General features: G+C 38.8%; 1 long non-coding RNA gene across 1 annotated transcript; it reads left to right on the plus strand.

The window, feature by feature from the left end:
• The first annotated feature begins 555 nt into the window (after nt 1–555).
• Nucleotides 556–2,620, plus strand: LOC124678183. The gene is made up of 4 exons (XR_006994365.1): nt 556–684; nt 751–804; nt 1,314–1,450; nt 2,264–2,620. It is a non-coding gene; the product is annotated as an uncharacterized LOC124678183 (long non-coding RNA).
• Nucleotides 2,621–14,332: the final 11,712 nt, after the last annotated feature.

A 14,332-nucleotide genomic window follows, 5' to 3' on the forward strand; every position in this document is an offset into this window, starting at 1 on the left:
CTTTTCTTACTGAGCTAGGTTGCCCATATCAAACAAGTCAGAACTATTCATTTACTTGTTTGTGTGACTAATGTTCCATTGCTATGAATGCTAACTATTTTAGTTGTTGTGCTAACCTGACCTAATGGCAACATATTTTGTTTGCACTATGTGCATATATCGACTCTTTTCATGCACCTCCTACCCAGTTTATGATATTTGCACCTATTATGAATTTCACATATCTTCTAACTTTACTCTCTACAATGAAAACTCTATAAATTCCGCAACGATGTATAGTATCATCACATATGTTCTTCTATTCAAACAAAGAAAATTCTTATTCACATAGATTGATTTGCATAAGTGCGTAACCAAAGTCAGTTCTAATATTGGATTAACTCGAAGCCCAACACTTCTTTTGATTCAAACTGGGATTGCTGATCAGGCAAGGAAAAGTGATCATCATAACTATGGTATTAGTGTGATGGCAAGGAAAAGTGATCATCATATTTTCTCGGTGCATAGCCATACATCACGGTTTCACCCGCCTCTATCTGGTCATCATGGCCACAAGAGACTGTAGTTGTGGCCAGCAGACCTGGTCTAGCCGGTCTCGGCGCCCTCGCCCATATTGTTCTCGCTTTCTCCTACTATCCCTTACCTTCATCAGTCAGCCCACTCCATGTTGCCAAGGCGTTAGTGGTATGTTCTTGTACTAAGCATGCATATCTTTTTAACCGAGCCTATATATATTTCTATTCTCTGCAGCCCTGGGAGGCGGGGAGACCTTGGTAGTGATTACCAGTATGTTCACGAGATAAGGTACAGACCTGAAGAACATTCTTCTTAACTTTTAACATGATTAATTATATGGTTTCCATATCATTGATCATAGTATTTTGAGTCATAATCAATTCATCTACAAGAATGCAGTAACCTATTTTTCTTGTGGTAATATCCTCAATGACATGGACCATCTCAGCGAATCGGTTTACCTTTCTTATTTTATTAATAAACTGAGAGTTATTCCAGAAAAGGCATGTATGAATTATGTGTAACATGGCGAATAGGAATTTTCATTTCTTTACATAAAATGAATTTGAGTATGGTGTAAAAAACTCTATGCGATCCTCCATCTTGCAAAATCAGGTAAAATGTGAAATCTTCTTGAAGCATGGATGTTTTGTGATAATATGATGGGAAGATATGATGAAGCATGCATGTGAGCATGCCCTTCTAATGATTGTGTTTCTGAAATCTTTCACGATGCAAATGAATATATTCAAGTTCATCTACAACTGATTTGAAATAATATGGTGTATTCCGTATAGGTCCAGAAGGTAAATATATGATGATACACATGCTTTTGTTTGGTTGTGGAGTTTTCCAGCAACATATCCTCCATCATTCTCAAGCAAGAACTATTGGAATTCCATAGATCTGCAATACCTCTATATATTTGAAGACAGTAAGACATAGAGTGCAATCTTCATTTGCGGCGAAATACATTGTTTTTGTGCATACCATAACATGATTTTAGTTCATCCAGAAGGATCTTAGCTGGTTCTAAACCCCCAAAGCAAAGTACAAATGTTTGGAGTCATGTAGTTGATTACTTACATGAGCATTTGTCGGTCGTCTTTTTCCCGTTAACTTTTCGTAAGAAAATTGTGTTTTCCATCTTTCTGGTTTTAATGGAACATATGTAGGTCACCCACGCGCTATTTGGACAGATTTATATTCTTTGTTATATGCTCACATGACTTGAGCCTTTAAACCTTTAAAAAAATTGAATTAGCTAATGCCGCCGGGTGATTATCTGATGAGTACAGAAGAAGAACAGGAATTAGCCTGTAGAAAAAGCCTGGCCTCTAGAATTGCAGAAGACTTTTTTCCAAAAAAAACCCTAATGTTATTATAAATTATTACCACATATGTTTAGATAGCCATATGTTGCTAAGGTTCTTGGCTCCTGTGTTACACTGTTGTACTTTATCTTGGATATTTCATTTACTCCATCTGCCCCGAAATTGTGAATTGGTGATACACTTATCGTTTATTTTAATTGAATGGGAATGTGTGAGTCATATCAGAGGATTGATGTGCATGTGCTCCTAGAATAGGTGATATAAACATGTATTGTTAAATTTTGGAATTGATTATCATTGTGAGCGCTGTTCGAAATGAAGAAGTGTATTACTATATGAGACCTTATTCTACAACATGTTCATTTAATTTTGGTTAAAATTTATTAACTACGCGTAATGTTTATCTACTTCAGGAATTTCTCCGTTGATGTGCACAAAAAGTGTTCCCGGCATCTGAGAGTTACTTCTATATTCTTCAAACTTGCAGCATGAATGGAATCAACTATAGAAATTGGATGGAGGATCTGTCAGCTATTGAAGCTCCCTGTCTCTTCACAAAAAAAATGTCTTGGTGCCATGAAAGCAGAGGGAGAATTAAGGATACGTATTTATGAAGTGATCCAACATGGTAATGTAATTAGTGATTGCTTAGACAGAGAAAGATCTATTTACATCTTTACTGTTTGACAACAGAGTAAGTGCTTATTTACTTGTACTTATGAATCAAATGCCCCTCCAGTTATTCATCTACACGGTTGATGCATTCGTTACTTATATTTACTACTTTGGCTAGGTGTTTCGGAAAATTTTGTTTATAGTCTAATGGTGTTGCTGATAATGACGAGTGATCGTTACATCCATGCAAAAACCAGGTTTTGTGAGTATTTTAGCGGTTGCATACTAACAGGCTTGGTTGTTTGTAGAGAGTTGAGCATAATTGTTCCATCATTTGTATATAATTAATCTGTGAAGTGAGAGTAGCAGGAGTAGCAACATAAGTAACAATGTTAAGATATAATTTGATTAGTTGATTCACCTGAATTTCGTGTGACATAATTGGCACCATATTTCAATAGGATTTAACAGTTTATAGAACGTTCTTTTGCTCTTGTTTTCATATAATTGAATTTCCATTTTTTCTGATAGTTTGGGACATTTTGTGTGTCATGCGTCTAAATAAATTTATATTAATGGGAACGTGCATTGCACGTGCAACTTTACTAGTAAAAAAGAAACTCCACGTCGTGGAAAAGACCGAGCAAATATACACTTTCATAACCATCTGAAGGATGAAGATGGCATAGATGCAAAGCCATGAAAAGAATTCCGAGTAATATTCCTAAAACAGAGACTTTACATTTGCTCAACCAAATTGGCCAATATCAAGAGTTTTAACATTTATAGTAAAATGTAGCTATGTGTAGATGATAATAATGTTGGTCTATAGATTTAATTAAAGCCTTAAGGATACAAGCAAATCCATTCTAGCTAAACTCTACCACGCCGTCCACATGTATCCCTTGATCACTACCATTGAAGCCTCCTTTGTATATCATGTAGAAACAATAAATTATACCTATCAATGCACGCGACTAGACATTAAGGAAACCGCCACGCCTAATTAAGCTGTACTTCTCAAGTTAAGATGGACATTCGATCAAGACGAAAACAAAACACATCATATATGACAGAAAACAAAACACAACATATATCCGGTTGTCACTGCCTCTTAAACTCCTGCCGTATAATGCACAAAAACAAGTAATCATAGCAATCATTACACTTAATTATACATCAAGTAAAATCAGAGTTCCAATACTGCTAATTAAGTTGCTATATTTAATTTGGGATGAGCGTTCGATTTAGAGAAAGATAACAAAGCTAAAACATCCACCACAGGTTCCACTAACACTGATTGCATACAGTACAACAACAAGACATACACGACATCATACACACAAGTTGTACATAAAGCTACCACCACTACGCCCCATACCATCTCTCCAAACAACTGCAAAAACCATAGCTAAACATCGCTGCACCAGCTACCTAAACTACCGATGGATGGCCACCACACGAAACAAGGAACACTACAAGAAAAAGCGCGTCCAGCCCGCACGCCCATCTTGGCCTCTTGCCGCCACAAACTTCTTGATCGCCACGTCGATCCTGTCCAGCATCCACACCAACAGCGCCTACATGCCATCGATCAGCTAGGCAAAATCAGCCGACATGCTGCCAGCGTGGCCTAGACTAGCAGACACCTCGGAGCAGAGCTCCTCACAAGTGCCCCAGATGAAAAGCAGGTTATTAATGGTGATGACCCATCCCTCCTTCAGCAGCCTCGCGTTCTCAGCCGCCAACTACATCTCATAAACGTGGTGAGCAACATGAAGCCGAAGCGCCTTGCGACGCATCCAACTGACACACCTCCAATTGGCCTCTGCAAAAACAACACTGCGGTGCCACCGTACATCACGGATAAGCCCCGTCGCCGCATCCTCCTCTTCGTACGAGGTGCTTCCCACCACCCGGCTCCTGGAACTTAGTGCCCCGGAGCAACCTAGGTGGTACCTCCTAGGAACACGGATCTCCACCACCGTCATAAAGACTTCATTCTCCCAATAGGTGCAGTACCTCATGCATGTGCCACCCAGAAATCACTCTCTACATATATGTGGGCCTCCCGGGCTTATCCTAGGTGTTCATTTTTTGCTTCAAGATCTGTACAGGCTGCTGTCCACATTGCAGAAAACCCCTCCATGTATATGTTTCTGGTCAGTAAAAAACAACCTTAATTTACCGACTATTTGCTGTGAGATCCATGTGCTGCAAACAGGTTCCCTACTACCTTGCCAACCAGCACGGATTCAACAAATCAGTTAGTACATAATTAGCACATAATGGTTTCGTTAGCCATTTTCACCATTAATTGGACCTGGACCCCTTTTCCAGTACCTTTGGACATAATATTGTGTAGGACAATATTAGTACTTTAATTAGTACGGTTTTAGGAAAAATTAATTGGCAACCCGGGAGTATAGGAATCCAGTCTTCAAATCCATCATGCAACGAAAATTTTGCACATCAGAATCTTTAGTGTAATCTAGATGTGTACCATAAAACTAACATTGAACATGTACCATCTAGATTGATTTCTTCAAACAATCTGAACATGGAGAATGTTCACCAAAAATCATACATACAGAATCTTGAACCAACAAAGCTCATTTCCATTATGTTTATAACAAACCAACATACAGATTGAACATGTAACTGTACCATTTTTTCCAGTACCGTTAATTGGATCTGGACCTTTTTTTTACAGCACACATGCAGGATCTGTACCAGATTATGTTAGAAAAATGGAGGCTAAATAGTAGGAAAAAAATGGAATAGCAAATCACCGGATTGTGTTAGGAAAAAGTAACAGCTAAATAGGAAAGAATGGAAGAGAGTAATCTAGACCCACCACCCATATGTCAGCCCCAGCACCGTCATGTGCATGACCGCGGCCACCACACCGACCAACTCTTCCCTCCCCGCGTTAAACACACACTGCTCTAAACAGACATATGCAAAACACAAAAAAGAGGTATGGAAGCACGACTGGAAGCCGGCGCGGCGAAGCGCGCTGCTCATCTAGTCTAACTATATTTCAGAGATACAGTTATACTGAAATGGTAGCACATAGGAGCAGAAAATAGAAATAAAAAAATTAATCAAATTATTGAAAAATTAATTTATATATTAATGGAGATATATGAGATCAAAATAATACATCAACAAATGGATAATGGTGAGAGGTGATCGAGATGCCATTTTACATCTATGATAGCAGTATCACCCTGATGGTTACCACTCATGCATTATAGCAGAGAGCTTAGAGCCGACTTAGCTCTAATGTTGTCATGTACACAAACGGTAGAGACTACAAATCAAGACAACAGGGATATCACATACTGATACACTAATAAATTGAATATAAAGTTACTCCGGCTGCTGTATATGTCCGCATAGGCACGCCAGAATGTGCATGTCCGCGAGAGATTTCGGCTGCCGTATATGCCCATATACGCGCACACCTTGTCGCTGGAATCTGCATATTCGGGAGAGATTCCGGCCATATGCCCGTGTACAGGCACCTTGTCGCCAGAATCTCCATCTGCATCCACAGTCCATAATACAACTTCGAATATGCTAGTATTAGATCCTAATGCATGCATAGTGGGTCATAACCAAACCAATCAGATCAATACGTAAGCATGCGGAGTGAACTGACCAGGCCGACGACTACGACTGATGTAGAACTTCTCATGGATGCTGAATCAGAAATTTAGAATTCATCAGATAGAAGAATGGTATTTTGAACCGCTTCGCAAGGAGCATTATCAGCACCCTCAACGCAAGGGAATACACAATTAATTAGCAGCACACACTACATACACAAAATTACAGGTTGTATCACCGGATGACCAGGACGCCACGTGCAATTTGATTGCCTATTTATAATTTCGGATCAGTCGGTAGTAGTATGATAGCTAATCTGATTGGCTAGAAAGAGGAGGGACATTGCCTACCTGAGAGCACCATACTTATTGCTCAATCAATTTGCTGAGTAGAGGGCCGTCGTGTCTAAACTACAGCAGATCAGCAAACGTCGGAGATGTCAAAATCCATGCTCGGAGGAGGCGCACGACCTGCAAGGGGGGAGGCGCACGACCTGCAAGAAAGGGAGGAGGCATGCAGATGGATGCAACGTCTGTACCACATAAATCTTGATCTATTCTTGCCAGATGTCAGATCGAACATGGGGCAGCGATTAGTTATGTTCTATGGAGGAGAAAATTAGCTAACATGTTACACGATGAGAGACCATGTCGTCCAATGGCTGTAGATGTTTTTTTACATGATTTAGTCTCCCACGGTTCATACCAGCAAATCCAACATCAAACAACCTAACTAACTATTTTGATACAGCATTTAAATATAAGAGTCCAGACGTACGTACCTTTTTCATTGCTTGTAGATAATTTCTTCAAGTCTTTGTCAATATTTTGAACGCATCATCCTAGCTAGCCGCATGATGCTACATTATTTGGTCACGTCCGATCTGACTCCTTTTTCTCCTTAACGTGTCAACGTAACTTCTTACGAAACAAAATAAATCACGATATTTTAGACTAATCTTAACCGTAAATTTTAGATCTAATTGTCATAATTATTCTGATGATGTGGATTAACGTGTAGGCTTTTACGGTGCCTCCAATTAGTAAATATAAGATTTTTAATAATTATTTGAAGTTAGAAAAGGCCCTGCCTTGTCATTTTTATCATTTGAATTCAACTAGGAATTTGGAAGTGAGACCAGTGGCATTGTTTAGATAATTTCATGGGCTTTCCAAATATATAAAATTTGTCAAATTTGGTTCAGTGAATTTTATTTTATTTAAACTTGAACAAGCATCTGCAGAGGAATTCGAAATAAACATAAATTCAGTTTTTGAATTGGTGGGCTTGGCGGGAAGACGAAGTGGGCTAAACGGGTGAAAACTAGATGGGCTGGCCCAGCAGCGTGACTCGCACGCGCGGGCCGCCTGACATGGTGGGCTCCACCTGTCTGCGACGTTTTAAATGCCGAAGCGGTATGGCTAGCGTGGGATGTAGGATCAGATGGGAGATCGACGGCTCACGATCACCGTCTTCTCCGGCGAGAAGCCGAGGTTCTGGCGGCGAGCCTAGGGGGTCGGAGAGCCTACCGGCGTTCCCGAGGATGACGATGCTCCTGGTACAAACGGCGAGGCGTGGGGAAGCTCCAGTCGACGGCGAGGATCTCCGGGCTCCGGCGGCTTCGAGCTTGCAATTCGGGCGACTCCGGCGACGATTGGACTGGCTAATGGATCGAGGAGACTCAGGGAAGGGAGGAGAAGCAAGGTGTGTGAAGGATTGGGTGCGGGAGCTGCTCTATTTATAGCGTCATGGAGGTGTCGCGGGTGCTGTGAGAGGGCGTCCATGACGCGGCCGTTCTGAGGCGTGAAGGGGCAAGGCAAGGACAGCAATCGATGGGCGGCGGCATGGCGATGCTTAACCATCTTTTGGCGCTGCAAAAGCTGGACGGAATCGATCAGAAGCATGTATCGAGTGCTGCGGTACCGCGGCGCTTTTCCGACGAGGACGACGGCGACAAGGCTTCTGCGGGCTCTCGAGCATGTCTATGCGGTAGAGGAGGTGGAGACGATGCTCGACGCAGGCGTAGGGTTGCAGGAGAGGGCGGAGGCGACTGGACCATGCCACGCTCTGGCGTGTCCAGGGCGCGCTCACCGCGTGCCTGGCATGCCCTGGCATGGTACTGGGCGCGTGTTGCCTGGCCAATGCCAGCCTCGCGCGCGTTTGGGCCGTGCACCGTGGTGATCATGGAGGTCAGGAGAGTGTACTGGACAAAGTGATCGAGAGAGGGGAGGGCCAGAGAAAGAGAGGGCAAGGTGGCCGGCATGAGCACGGCATGGCATAGTTTAGGGTTTCTCCACGCTTTAATCAGCAAGAGCAGGTACAGGGCTTGATGCAGGAGGTGCAGAGGATCATCATCATCACAAGCTAAAAGTGGTTTAGCCCAAAATCCAGTGGACAAATAGGTGTAGCTCAAAACCAGATTTGTGCCTGCAACGTGTTCGAAGAAATGGCCGCATGAAATTTTTATTCAAATTTTGGAATTCTTTTTGGTGCAATTCATTTATTTAATTTATGTGATTGAATGGTGGTGGTGTTCATTTTGGTGCAAGTTTGCAAAGTTTCAAAATTGGGATCATCTTCTCTTTGTTTCAAAGTCTCCACTTGTCACCTCTATTCTGGTCAACCTAGGCAGAGTCAACACCCATGGTCAACATCAAAGATGCTCAACTTGACATGATCTTGGATGAGGTGGAAAGAAGTAGAGGTTTTTAGTTTAAGAGTATTCCAAACCAGAGGTGCAAAGTGAGTAACATTTTATAAAACTCAATTTTGACCATTATCATATGTAAGTGGTTTTTGCATTTTTCTTTGATTTGATTCTGGTTTCTTTGATGCATTTGTGTTTGTTTTTGATATATAAGTGTTTTACAAGCAATAGATCAAGCAATGGTGGCCTTGGTTGATGATTTGAGATATTGGCCTAATGTGTATGTGAGTGAGTGGTGCCCTTTTTCATTTCTTTTTATTTTTCTTCACATGGGGTTCTAGGATCATGCATTAGGGTTTAAGAGCAAGTGATCAACACATAAACACTCACCATGGCAAATGCACACAAGAAATGTACACACTATGCATAAAACTATATGTGGCACTATATGCATAAATAAAGTTTTTGTTAATTGCAAAATTTGAGTATTTGAAATTCTCCTTTCTTTATTTATTCTTGTTGAAAACTTGGGATGTTACAGATTGGTTCATGATTTTATGTGTATAATGGTGTCTTAGGGTTTAAGAAGAATAGTGAGATCAACTCTAAAATCACCAACCTCCATTAACTAGCTTAAGATTAAATTATTTATGATAGACCCTATATCCCTCATGGTTAAATCATCTACTTATATGATGATTATATTTTATAAAATACTATTTCATTTGGTTCACTAAACAAGGTATTCGGAAAGCAAAATAGAATTGGATATTGGTTCACTCTACTCACCAAATGGCATCTAGTCCTTAAGTATATATGGCTTGGTTTATACTTGTGATCCATGATACACAAGTTAGGACATAATATTTTATGTGGGGTGAATTCTACTTGAAAGGTTTAGAGCTTTGGTGATACTCCACTAATTGAAGTATAAAATAGGCATGAGGCATGGCAGGGTTCTACTTCTAATCCAAAGTGACACTTGGATTTGAATCCAAATATGGCCTAAGGTTTAGTTATGTTTCACTAATAGAATATACCTCTCACCTCCAAGATTAAAAGTTGGTTTAAACAAGTAGGGTTTAATACTACTCTAGTATTCTCTAGGATAGAAATGGATATGGTTAGCATCTATAATCACTCTCACTTCTAAATTTCTTTTAATAGCCTAAGGTCCTACTCAAGAGATGATGATATGATCCTCTAAATATATGGTTTGCCTAGGAATTCTACCTTGGTATCTTATGTAGCTTGTTCTTCTGGAAATTTGATAAACCTGCATCTTGTGGTATGCCTCCACCTCCTAGCTTCTTCATCTTGATCCTAACTAATGCATGGAGTGGCTCTATGTGTTTGTTTCCTTGTATCATGCTACAAGATGACCAAATGGATGAATGGTGTGGCTCCTTTTATAGGCTTGGGCAAGCTCTAGTATCATGACACATAGGTGGGTGACTCTTGTTTTGGTTTGATGAGTAAGGTGCTTGGTTGGCATGCCCTTATCCATAGCAATCCTTTGAGCATGAGGTGGCATAGCTTGGAGTGCAAGTCATGTAGATATTTTCATCCTATGTGGCATGATCCTTATCCTCTCATATGACTTATCTTTGGATAGCCAAGTGGCATTTGTTACTAAATATCTTGTGGATGGTTTTATTATTATGGATGAGTCACTATATCATATTTGATTGGATTTACATTATAATATTGGTCAAAGGTCAATGGTTGAGGGTTATTCCTTAATTTTGGATAGTTGGTGTTTGAAGATAGGCCACTTCCCAAGAAGAATCAAGATTTTGTTCCCCAAGAGAAGAAATCAATAAAGAAGAGAAAGGGGAACACTTGCTACTTATGCCGTGAGAAGGGGCATTTTGCTTTTTCTTACTTAGGTGGTACCTTATCTAACCCTATAATTGTTGATGATGATTATTCTCTAGGGAAGGATAAGGATGGCAATGTGTTTGCCAAGTTTGTTGGAACTCAAAGTGGCTTCAAGAAAAGAACCATTTGGGTTGCCAAGCCTATTGTGACTAACCTCTTAGGACCCAACTTAGTTGGGGACCAACAAGCTCAAACTTGATCAATAGGTGTATTTGGAGGTCATTGGAGACTTGGCTAATTCATGAAGAATTAAGGGATCTTCATATATTATATTTTGACCAAGCCAAGTCGTATGGATCATTATCTATATCTTATATCCAATGTTCCTCCTTGCGGTAACTTATACTTCAACTCTTCATATTTATTGTAAGTTACTTGCCCCTTTGCATGTTTGGTTTTGTATCAAATATGTGTTTGTATGTGTTGAGTCTTACTTGCCTATCTTGTGTATTCAAGTATGTTTGTTTGACTCATCATACACTTGTGTATTTTTTTGAGCCTAATGCATCTTGATGATATCTTATTTGGCTCTCTTTGAGTGATTAATGGAACATCCCATTTTGGGGAAGTGATATGCATTGTGCATCTCTCTTTTTCTTTAAAATGTGTGTACATGTGTACCACCACTTAGTATTGATATTGCAAGATTATCTAGTCACTATGTGGTATGCCATACTCATGAGAAATTCAAATTCTAAATATCCATTAATCATCTCTAGTTGAATTTTAGTTGCCTCTTGTTTAGAAGAAATGTTTTATCACATTATGGGGGAGTAATATGTTTTGTACATATCACAAGCCTAGAAAATGTGAACATATGAGGTTATGCCACTTAGAGTTGATGCTCTTAATTATCTTGTTCCTAGGTGGCATGTTTGCTCAAACAAGCTCCACTTCTATTAAAAAAAACTTTTATTGGCTCATCTTATGGATTCTTGTTTGATTAAGAAATTCTTGGTACGGTTTTCCTCAAATACATATCCCTATATCTTATTTGGGACACCGTTTGCTTCAAGTTATTCTAATCATTGCCGTGCGTGATTGTTTGACTAATTGAAGCTATCAAGAATCTTCATCCGTGCATAGTGCTTAATTCTATATACTTATCCTATGCCTTTTATTGTGAAGTTGATCCTTACTATCATTGTCAATTCACCACCGGAAATTATTTCCAATATACTCATTGTCTTTGACAATTGATAACCTTGTATGTGGTTGAATTCATGGACCATCTTCACCTTGGATTGCTTCTTATTTACTTATTTTATTTCCAAGAAATCTTTGTTGCTCCCACGTGTCTTCTTTGTCCCTTTGAAAAATCTTTTGATAAATTCTCTTGATTCATATCAAGTGTTTGTTTTGGAAGACAAACCTTTTCCTTACGGTACATTGTGCCACTGTGAAAAGTGTAGAGGGTTTGGTTTATTTGTTCGAACCTTGCTCTTTTGGGAGTTTGCTATCTCATTCCTTCTTACATGTTTTATTTGCTTGAATGAGATAAATCTTTGAGCATGTTTGCTTTATTTCATCATTTATGCTCAATGGTTTCTTCTTAGTTCATTTGTTGAACTTTGTTGAACAAATCTTTTGTGATTTGCGTCTTTGATATAATTTGGACAACAAATTTGTTTGGTCACACCTTTTATGCCTTATTCAATTCATTTTGTGTTTTGTCCAAAGTATATCTCTCTTGGATCTTTAAAAGTCTTTGTGCGTGCTTATATGTAATTTATTTATATTTATAGCATGCTTTCTTTCTTCGATCCATTATATAGGGTATACTCCATCAAATCCTAAACGGCTAAGATGTGCATGAAATTCAAATTTCATCTATAAATATGCACATATTTATATGGAGTGTGTCCTATGTATTGTGGTTAGTCTAATCATTTTGGACCCAATAAGTTTGGGGACCAAGATGTACTTGAATGTTGCTTTAGGTACATTGGAGATGCGATGGAGGCTTGTCTCATCTATAAGGAAGGTGTTATCACCATATGATAATTGGAGTCAAGCTAGGATGATGAATGAACTCTTATCTACTACATCATGCCATTGCTATCTCGGTAACAATTATCTTATTCATGCATACTCCTATAGCATCCAACCTCTTGTAGGTTGCATCTTGGCATGAAATTATTTATTTCGAAAATATTGCGATTCTTGAAAAATCCTTTTAAAGAAAACTTCTTATTGTACATTTGAGTAATTTGAGAAGATGCATATGATAGGTTATATATATATATATCATATTTATGATTCACCTATCACAAATATGCCCTCTAGCAATTTATTGTATATCAATTCCTCAAAGAGCTCTTGTGTACAATATTGATGAAATTGTGAAATAAATCCGTATTTGTGATACTTGTTGCCTCTCTCAAAACATTCCAACTAGCTTTACTTCCCTTATTGTTAGTTGTGATGTCTTTGAGATTTTCTTGGTTGAAGCTCATTCATATACCACAAGTGTGTAAATTGGAGCCATAGGCTATATATGCTTTTTAAGCAAACATCCTTGGTATATTTTATGACTTCATCTTGGATATCATGTCTTATTTATTTTGTTAACCTCTTGTGTGTGTATGTTTCTTTATGGATCACTATGTCCACTTTAGAAACTTATATACATGAGAGCGTTAATCCATCAACTTGATATCCTTGTTCCTTGCCAACCATCTTTTACCCTTTTGCTTTTAGTGGTGTTGGTAAAGAAGATTTATGAGTGCTTGGTTTACTTGTTTTTCTTCATGCACTCATATCTCGTAATTGTTGGACTCAAGTTATTCTTGATAAGCATATTATTTTTATCTTGGGTGTGTTCTAAATGATATAGAGGGAGTGAGGATTCCATGTTTGTGCATATTGTATTCAAATGCAAACATTATAAATTGTGCACGAACCTTGGGGAGCTTTCTTATTTTATTTAGAGCACTATATCTCTCTTATCATGATATCTTTATGTGTCCAATTGGATCCTTGATTGCTTGCCTTATTTGTTGAAGCTAACTTCACCATGTTATCTTTATGCAATCTTTGATCCTCAATATAGTTTGACTTCCTTCTAGTATTCATCATTGAATATGTGCATTTGAGTCCACTCAAATTATGAGAAGTGCACACTTTGGGGAGGAACTCACATTATATTGGCTTTCTAAATTTTTCACCCATTTTGACAATCGATGCCAATGGGGGAGAAGTTTAGAGGGTTTAAGGGAACGGTTTTATACTTAAGTTTGGTTTGTGCTTAAGTGTTTTGCCTCTCATGCATTCCATATTTATATGTCTTGCATGGTTGTATATATATAGTGGAAATTGTCCCGAAGGTTAATCTTGACAATGTATGCAATGAATTCATGTTCATCACACGTGCATACATTGTGGGGGAGTTTTCTCTATATATATTGGTTCTACTCACATCCCGTGCATTTGTTGTAGTTGTGTGAGTAGAGTCGGTTTTCATATGGGCTAGTAGCTTTGTGTTACTTGACCATATCAAATACAACCTCTTGTATACAACTTATTCTCGGATAAGTTGCGTACTTGTTTCTAATATTCATTATATAAACCCTCTTATTGTGGTTGTCATCAATTACCAAAATGGGGGAGATTGTAAGGGTATATTGCCCCTATGTGTGGTTTTGGTAATCAATGACAACCCCTATGGACTAATGTTTTTTATTGAGTTTATATGAAGGAATATTCCATAGGTACTACTTGTATT

Source organism: Lolium rigidum, chromosome 7 (genome assembly GCF_022539505.1).
Source record: "Lolium rigidum isolate FL_2022 chromosome 7, APGP_CSIRO_Lrig_0.1, whole genome shotgun sequence".
Classification (NCBI taxonomy): Eukaryota; Viridiplantae; Streptophyta; class Magnoliopsida; order Poales; family Poaceae; genus Lolium; species Lolium rigidum.